Below are 10,674 nucleotides of genomic sequence, written 5' to 3'. Positions count from 1 at the left end.
CAAAACAAGACTCAAAGATGTGGCTGGATCAACACAAAAATATCACACAAAATATACCAAAACCGAGAGCAATGTTTTCTCAATTTTTTTTTTCACTCCTTTGGCTTTTTCTTTGCTATTTTCTTACTTTTTCTTTTGCAAAATATTTTTCACTTGTTTTTCTTTTAATGTTCAGGAATTTTAATGCCTTTTGAACAATGATATGTCTCGGATTTAATGTAAAAATTACTGCAGCAAAATTTTCACACAAAACAAGAGGTGTTCACAAGCATGTTTTCACTAGTACTTCACAATTTTGTAGTATTTTTATGTCAAATTTTTAAGCACTTTTTCTTTTGTTTTTCTCATGCATTTAGGACACTCACACCTCTGTTTTGTCTCTGTTTTAAGGCTAAAAAAATTGCAATAGGTTTCAGCCACACAAACAAGACACAAGGAGACCTAATAGGAAAGTGTTTATGAATTTTTTTTGACAAAACTTTTAACAAGACATAATAGAAACCTAACTCTAGGAAATTTGCTAGAACTAATAGCAAATTAGGAACTCAATCATGTAAAGTAAAAGCACATATAGGAAGGTTCAGATTTAATAAGAAAATTCACAAAAATTTCGGATACAAAAAACACTAAACAAAATTTAGGTCAACAAGCTAGTCTAGGAAGTTTTAACATACAAAGGACTACACATGACTTTCTAAGACAAAACAATTGATTCAAAAGCAAAATCTAACTCAATGCATGTTGTCCAATCACGGACACATGTGAATGAATGGAGATACTCAAGCAAAAATTAAAAACGCACAAGGTTAAGAGTACCTAAAATCACAAAACCGAAATTGATTCATAAGAATAGGAACAAGCAAACATGAATCAATTACTTCATATATGACATATAGGATCCATCAAAAATTGTATTAGAACTAGATCCATGCAGCAAACACAATTTTAGACATAGACAAGGAAGATACAACACGGATTCAAGTAGAAAAAATTAGAGACAAAAAAACCTCAAGAGCACTAGGCTCTAGATACCAAAAATGATGGAACTAGGTGAGGAGATTGATGTTCCTTCACTTTGCTCCATGCTTAGGATCGTGAATGTTCTTGAGGTCAAGACTCCAATGACTCTTTGAAGCTCCTTGAAGTGTTCTTCAATGGAGAAGAAGCCTTGGTAGGAGGTTCGGTTACTTCTAATTTCAATGTAGAAGCTTAAGGAACCTAGGCAGGTTTGAAACCTTGGTGAAACCTTAGAGAGAAATTATCTCCACGGTTTTTGAGAGTGACTCTTGAGAGAGAAATCTGAATATTATTTCTCAAATTGTTCAAAAGTGAGTACAAGTGTAGGAAAATCAAATATATAGGATAGAGGTAGCTTCTAGGAGAAGCTAACCTTAACCATGGTTCACTAGGAACCATGGTAAGGTAGACTTAACTCCCACGGTTTAGCTAGCTTCTAGGAGAAGCTAACCTTGACCATGGTTCACTTAAGAACCATGGTAAGGTAAGCTTACCTTACTTGAGTTTAGAAGCTTGCAAGACAAGCTTCAAAACTCAAGAAGGATTACTTAGAAATTTCGGCCAAAGGAGAAGAATAGAGCTAGGCGGCCTTGAACCAAAAATGCTCCATGATTTAATTTGAAAATCCTTGATTTGGTTTAGTTAGGTTCATCATATGATGATGAGACCTAGCTAAATCAAATCTATGAAAAATTAGGGGCAAAATGAGTCCAATATGCAAAATTTTGCCTAGGCCCAACTCAGGCCCAATTTCTAAGCACACCCTCAAGCATTGCTAAATGTCACCCCCTTTTCCCTACTGAAAAAATATAAAATGAATGTATCAACTAGGGAGGTTAAATGGAGCTAAACTCTTCGAGTAGCCTACCTTAAAAACAATATACAAACACTAGGAAAAAGCAAGTAAAGTGCCTCACAAATACAAAGGCAAAATAACCTATACAAGAGACTATTTACAAAATATATGAAAAAGGTCTTTAAGATCATCCCATTCCTCTTGGTTCTTTCAATATATCACCTCTTGGATTCCTTGGCCTTGGCCATAAATCTATGAAAAATTAGGAGCAAAATGAGTCCAATATGCAAAATTTTGCCTAGGCCCAACTCAGGCCCAATTTCTAAGCACACCCTCAAGCATTGCTGAATGTCACCCCCTTTTCCCTACTGAAAAAATATAAAATGAATGTATCAACTAGGGAGGTTAAATGGAGCTAAACTCTCCAAGTAGCCTACCTTAAAAACAATATACAAACACTAGGAAAAAGCAAGTAAAGTGCCTCACAAATACAAAGACAAAATAACCTATACAAGAGACTATTTACAAAATATATGAAAAAGGTCTTTAAGATCATCCCATTCCTCTTGGTTCTTTCAATATATCACTTCTTGGATTCCTTGGCCTTGGCCATAGTCTATCACTTACTATTGTATCTTGATCAGCTCCAGCCATCAAGCATAAGTTATTTTCCTCAAATTCAGATTCATCACTTGTTGTGCTTGAGCCATTGTCTTCCCAAGCTATGTAGGTTTTCCTTTGTAGTTTTTTTTCCCTTTCTTTTCCATTTGTTGCTTCTTTAGAAGGTTGGGGCATTCAGATTTTATGTGGCCTTGTTTTCCACATTCAAAATAGTTGTAAGAGGATGTGCTTCCTTCATCTTTCTTATTAGCCTTTTTGTTGAACTTGTAAGGGGAACTCCTTTTCTTTCTTAGGAATTTTTTGAACTTCTTCACCAGCAAGTTGAATTTCTCTAAATTAGAATCTTCGGAGCTTGAGTCTTCACATATTTCTTTGCCTTTGACTAATTTTAAGGCTTTTAGAGACACTCATTTTCCCTTTTTATCTTGCTGCTCATTTTCTTCAAAAATGTGCAGCTTTTGCTCATGCTCTCTTAGCTTTCCAAAGAGAGTTGCAAGGGTTAATGAAGTTAAGTCCTTTGATTCTTCTATTGTAGTAACCTTTTCTTGCCAAGATCTATCCAAGCATTGTAGAACCTTCAAATTTAGTTCTTCCTCTTCAAATTTCCTACCAAGATCAACAAGGTGATTTATCAAGTGTGTAAATTATTTTTGAAAATTAGAAATTGATTCACCATGATTCATTCTCAATAATTCATATTCTCTTATAAGAGTATGTTTTCTAGATCTTTTTACATCACTTGTTCCTTCATGAGTAACTTGTAATGTGTCCCACATTTCTTTAGATGACTTGCATTGAGAAATTCTAAAGAACTCATCAATAGACAATGCAGATGTTATTAGCTCTATAGTCATATTGAGCTCTCTTTTTCTCATCATCACTCCACTCACTCCAATGTTTTTCTCTCTTTCCATCACCATCTTTGGTCATAGGGATATAGGGTCCATTTTCAATTGCATCCCACACAACAATGTCAATTTCTTCAATGAAAATTCTCATCCTAATTTTCCAATAGACATAGTTTTCACCATTGAAAATAAGAGGTTTATGAATAGAAACACCCTCACCATAAGCTAGGTTGTTGTTGGCCATTTTTGAAATCTTGATTAACACTCAAGAACCTTTTCTCTAGATACCAATTGTTAGAAAAGAATTGCTCAATCCAAGAGGGAGGTGAATTCGATTCTATGACACTTAAAATTTTTTCAGAGTTGTAAGGATCTTTATTTCAACTTAAACTTTTCTAATATGGATTCTCAAAGAAGTTTCTTGAAAGACTTTCCAATGGAAATGAGTTCTATATGCTTTCTTGATTAATCTTGATTAAGTCCAATTTTAAGAACAACCAATATGAAATACTTTGATTCAGTTTAAAACAATGTTAAGCATACAAACACATTAATCAAGATCACTAAGATTTTGCTCAATGTAAGAGATAAGGGTGAGAGAAGAATGCACAAGTATTTTATCCTGGTTTAACCACTCATGTGACCTACATCCAGTCATCAATCATAACCTGATCAAGATTTGTTCCACTATCTCAATGAAGAAGTTTTACAAGCATACCACACATGCATATCCTCCTACATTCAAGATAACCACTTTCTTGCCCCCCAAGAAACCACTTCTTGTAGAAGCCCACTACAAGAATTCCTTACCACTTGAGACGCCTACTCAAGATTTCCCTTACACATTACACAAAGAGTTAAAGGAACGAATTCACCTAGAAGCTGAACAAATCAGACTATGAATTCCAAATAAATCTTAATCTTTCTCTCCCAAGAATGTAGTGATGATGATGATCTCTTTCAAAGCATTTCACAAAATGTTTGTCTTCTTGGTTTCACAAAAAAAACACTCCAAAAAGGTCACAAAGACTTCACAATATCAGTTTTACTCTTTTTGATTCTCAGTTCATCTTTTTTCTTAAGTTTCAAAGTGTGAAAGCTATTTATAAAGTTTTCAAATCCAGATAATCGATTATTTTAAAGGATAATTGATTATTTTGTTCTTCATGATTTCTGGAAACCACTCAAGAACAGAATAATTGATTATTTTGTAGGATAATCAATTATTCCAGAGAGTACTTCCTGGGATAACCGATTATTTCACAGATAATCAATTATTACAGCAAGACTCTTTTCACCTGTTGCTGGAATAATCGATTACACTTAATGATAATCGATTATTTTGTGTTAGCTTTCAAAAACTCAATTTTATACTTCAAAAATCTTTCCAAGTATTTTTAAATCATCATCACACTCACTCTTAGTCAGTTTAGATCAAGATTAACTCATGGACAAAGCATACACATGCAAAATAAGCTAATCAAATCAATACAACACATAAGAACTTATAAGTTGCTCCTATTACACATCATGATATTCATATCTTCTTCTTGACTGGTTTGTGTGCTTGGTCAGCTTCAACTCTTAGAATCCATCATTTGTTATCATCAAAACTCTCATACTCCAGGGCTGAGTTGATTCACTACTCCATGAAGCTCAACAGTTGAACATTTATATCACCATTCCTTTGAATATCATGAGTAACAAAGAATTTTGGTAGATTATGCTTTGTTTTATCCCCCTTTTATGTATTCATTTCAATTGTTCAATACATGCAACATTATCTTCATATATAATCGTCGATGTCATTTTTCTAGAAGATAAACCACAAGTTTCACGTACATGTTGAATCACAGATCTTAGCCAAACACATTCACGACTTGCCTCATGTAATGCTAAAAGTTTAGCATAATTAGATGAAGTGGCTGATATGGTTTTCTTTACAAATCGCCATGAAATGGTTGTACCACCACTTATAAACAAATATCCTGTTTGTGATTTACCATTATGAGGATCTAACAAATAACCTACGTCTACATAACCATTTAATTCTAGTTTGTGAACATTTGAATATAATAACCCCATATCCATTGTACCTCTAAGATAATGAAGGATTTGTTTAACTCCATTTCAATGTTTTCGTGTAGGTGAAGAACTATATCTTACTAGCAAATTAATAGCAAATGTTATATCAGGTCGTGTATAATTAGCAAGGTACATTAGTGCTCCTATAGCACTAAGATATGGTACTTCGAGACCAAGTATTTCTCCATCCTTTTCTTGGGATCTAAATAGATCTTTGTTAACATCTAAAGATCTTACAACCATGGGAGTGCACAATGGATGTGATTTGTCCATATAAAACCTTTTAAGCACCTTTATCATATAAGATTCTTGATGCACAAGAATTCCATTTTCTAAGTATTCAATTTGTAATCCTAGACAAAACTTTGTCTTTCCTAGATTCTTCATTTCAAATTCTTTCTTTAAGTAATCTATTATTTTTGAAAGCTCTTTAGGAGTTCTAATAATATTTATGTCATCTAAATAAACTACAATTATGGCAAATCCATTCTCAGATCTTTTTATAAATATATATGGACAAATTGGATCATTTTTATATCCTTCTTGTAATAAATATTCACTTAGTTGATTATACCACATACGACTTGATTGTTTTAGCTCATATAGGGACTTATTCAACTTGATCAAACAATCTTCTCTAAAAATTGCATCATTAGGCAAATTAAATCCTTTTAGGATTTTCATATAAATGTTAGCATCAAGAGAGTCATATAAATATCCTGTAACTACATCCATTAGGTGTAAATTAAGTTTTTCATGTACAACCAAACTAATTAAATATTGAAAAGTACTTGCATGCACTACAGGTGAATATGTCTCTTCAAAATCAATATCGAGTCTTTGTGAAAATCCTTAAGAAACTAGTCTTGCTTTGTATCTCATAATTTCATCATTTTCATTTCGTTTTTGCACAAAAACCTATTTGTATCCAACTGGTTTTACACCTTTTGGTGTACGTAGTACTGGTCCAAAAACTTTTCGCTTAGCAAGCGAGTCTAATTCTACCTCAATTGCATCTTTCCATTTTGGAAAATCATTTCTTTGTCGACAATCGTTGATGGACTTTGGTTCTTAATCCTCAATATCACTTATTACATTTAGCACTATATTATATGCAAACATGTCATCAATATTGACATTGTTTTGATTCCATTGTATTCCATTCATGACATTATTTATTGAAATCTCTTCATTTTCAATAATTTCAGGTACCTAAGTTTCTTTTGGAACTAGAATATTAATTATGTCAGAGGAATCTTTTTGAGTTTTTACATCCTCAATTTGGTCATTTTACTCTTTATCCCCCTTTTTTATTCGAGGATTCTTATCCTTGGAACCAATTGATCTACCACACTTCAGACGTATTTGTGACCCGTTTGTAATATTAGATTGTCCAATAGGGACTTTGACTCTTATTAGAGCCTTATCCGCTGGTACATATGACTTAGTAACCCTTTTTAGATCTGTGAATACAATTGGTAATTGGTTGGCTAGATTTTGCAAATGAATTATCTTTTTAACTTCTAGCTCACATTGTTTTGTACAAGGATCAAGATGAGATAGTGATAATTCATTCCAACTAATATCTTTTTCTAGTTGTTTGTGTTCTCCCCCTAATGTTGGGAAAATCAACTCATTAAAATGGTAATCGACAAACCGAGCTTTAAATAAATCTCCTATTAATAGTTCAAGATATTTGTATTATAGATGCAGATTCATACTTAACATATATTTTCAACCTTCTTTGAGGACCCATTTTAGTTCTTTGAGGGGGCAATTGGAACATATACAACACACCCAAAGATTCTTAAATGAGAAATATTAGGTTGTTCACCAAAAACTAACTATAAAGGAGAGAATTTGTGATAACTTGTTGGCTTGATTAATACTGCAGCATGAAGATTGCATACCCCCAAGTTGACATTGGAAGTTTTGATCTCATGAGTAATGGTCTTACAATTAGTTTGAAACGTTTGATAAATGATTCTACAAGTCCATTTTGTGTATCAACATGTGTTATTGGATGTTCAATATCAATTTCAATGGACATACAATACTTTTAAAAGCATGAGATGTGAATTCACCAGCATTATCCAAATGAATTTTCTTAATTAGATAGTCAGGAAAATGACCTCTTAATCTAATTAGTTGAGCTAATAATCTCACAAATGCCTAGTTGTAAGTTGATAATAAACAAACATGTGACCATCTTGTTGATGTCTCAATTAAAACCATAAAATATCTAAATGGTTCATATGCGAGGTGTATTGGTCAACAAATATCACCCTATATTCATTCCAAAAATAAGATAGATTCATTCTCAATTATTGTTTGTGATGGTCTAATTATTAACTTCTCTTGGGAACAAGCAGTACATGAGAAAATATTTAATTGAAGAATCTCCTATAACTCTTGAATAAATGTTCACATGAATTTTTAATTATTTTTCACATCATGATAGTCCTAGGGTGACCCAACCGATCATGTGAAACCTCAAATTTATTTTGATTTGTAAACTTCTTATTTACAATAGTATCTATTTCAATTGTATTAACATACGTGCAATATTGTCCATAAGAGAAAGTAGGTTATTTTCCAATACTTCCTTTTATTCAAGTGGAGTTTCGTGATATAAAGATATTATATATATCCTTCATTGTTTATTTCAATATGTTACCCATTTAAATAAATATAATTGAAACTTGATAAGTTTCTATAAGATTTAGAAAAATATAATACATTTTTAATATACAACTTTGTTTCTTTCGATAATAATATATTAGCTCTTCTAGAGCCTTCAATTATATTTGTAGTATTACATAACATTAACTTCTCGCATTATTAAATATGAGAAGACAAAAATTAATACATTAGAACATTCACTTCAAGAAATGAAATAATTCTAGTTAAAATGGTCTCTTGCATAAAAAAATCTCAATATTTTGTTTTAGTCTTCAAGAGACAATAAACCAACTTAGGATATTTCTTAATCCTTTTTTTAATATTGCTACTTCTGGAGCAAATTAAATGCATGAAAAATAAGGTATATTTTTCAAATTGAGAAATCATTGTAAAAATGACATTTTGTTATGTATCTTTAAGCATCAATTTAATGTCAAAATCTACACTATTTTTTAAATATTATCTCATGTATATTATTTACAAATAACTGCTTCATACAAAAAAAATTAAAAAAACATATCTCACTAACACTTTATTTTATCATTTTACGAAATAAATGATACAACACACAATCATATATTCATTTGGGAAAAAAATCATAACTTGTTTATGTCTTTAATTATAAAAAGAAAAAAAAAAGTGAATCTTTCTCATTATACTTATTGGAAAAAAATAATTTAATAAAAATATATTTATATCATTAATAGGTTAACTTTAAGGAGAAAAAAATGCTAAAAAATTAGGAAAATTATTCTCCTTATAAATGTTGTATCAAAAAGTTAAGGAAATAAACATTTATCATAATTTCATTAAATTCTAGTATTTTTGTACAAATCACAATCAAATTATAATTCAATGATATCTCCATCAATTAAAATAATAGACGCATAACATTATGAAAACAAATAATAGTAATTCTATCAATAGGATTTGAAACTAAACTCTTTAAGATTCAATAGTGTAACACATGAGTTAAATTACATGATAAGTTGATTATTTCAATCAATTTAATCATGAACAATATTAAATTACAGATGTAGAGATACTCATAACCCTTTCAAGAAATCACACAAAAACCTAAATAGGCTTAAGGACAAGCTTCACTACTTATAATTTTTATAAGTATCTCAAATATCATTCAACATTATGATTATGACATTAACAAAATTATTCCACTCATAGTGGTATCCTTATTTATATCAAAGGATCAAACATAATATAATATATTTATATCAAAATTTTCACTTCTAATGAAAATTATTTTATTTTTCACATTTTGTATTATTTTCTCACTTTTGGTGGGAAAAATAAAAATTCTTAAAATTTCTCTATTTGTTAATATCTTCTAGACCATTACAAATATATATATATATATATATATATATATATATTATAACTCTATTTTCATGATTTTGTCTTCAAGATCAATTGTATTTAAATTAATTTCACAATCATAAAAAATACAAATATTCTATCAATGCATAATGTGAAAAATATGATTACATAATAATGAAAAAATATATTACATCAATGAAACATTGACATTTCTCACTTCTGGTGAGGAAAAAAATAATAAATTAAAAGAGATTGAATATTCTCTTTTGATAATATCTTCTAGACACATTTCAAGGATGTATGAATTTTTAATTTTTTTATTTAATAGCGTCTTCAAGACTACTATAGTGTCTCCAAGACTACTTTGATTCAAAACGATGTAAACAATACAAATATTTGATAAAAAAAATACTTGTTATGGAAGATAAATAGCTAACCTTAAATTATTTGTCTTGAAAAATATGACTTTCTTCAAGAAAATTCTTCATAGCTTTGTCTTGCAGTTGTAACACCAACAGAAGAAAGACTATTGTGTTGATAACGTATTATAAAAAAAAGTAGATAATGTATTATAAAAGAAAGAAAAAGTTGAGAGAATAAATAAGACAATATGAGATGGAGAAAAGAAACTGATTGATGTATTATCTTTGGAGGATGACTAACTTATTTATAAGTACATGTTATAGTTGAACAACTACATAAAAAGATAATAATACATAACGGAAATATAAATGGTAATGATTGATAGTGAATATTGACATCCACTAATTAAGTTAATAATTATTATTCATAACATATACAATATTCAACCCCCCTTATAGTGTTTATCTTTTTTCCACACAAAGTGATGGACTCCTTCCACCATGGGAGAGACCAAGACGTCCAAGGTGGGAGAGAGGCTCCTTGCTTAGGCCAATGTGATGACCTCAATGGTGGATGTTCCTTCAAGGGTGGAGAAATAAAGATGATGGGTGTGAGGTGTTTATGGTGGGCGAATAGGAGGAAGTGGAAGGGAAATGTGTCTAGGTGGTTCTAGGTTGGCTCACTTCACCAAGTGGGGATGAAGGCCACTTAATAAACCCTAAACTCACTCAAGGGAGGAGAGGGGAGGTCTAGGTTGTGATGACCTGGGTGACTAAGGAGAGGATTTGAGGCAAAAAATGCTCACTCAAATTCATATATTCCAAAGTACTTACAAGGTGCATGGTTTAGGGTATTTATAGGGGAGAGAGCAGTTAGGGTTGCATTTGGGAGTGTATGGCCAAAATTTGCATGCCAAATGCACTTCAA

Source organism: Cajanus cajan, chromosome 10, assembly GCF_000230855.2.
Source record: "Cajanus cajan strain Asha chromosome 10, NIPB_CcT2T_4, whole genome shotgun sequence".
NCBI lineage: Eukaryota > Viridiplantae > Streptophyta > Magnoliopsida > Fabales > Fabaceae > Cajanus > Cajanus cajan.
The sequence above is the reverse complement of the archived record's forward strand: the minus strand, read 5'-3'. Positions refer to the sequence as shown.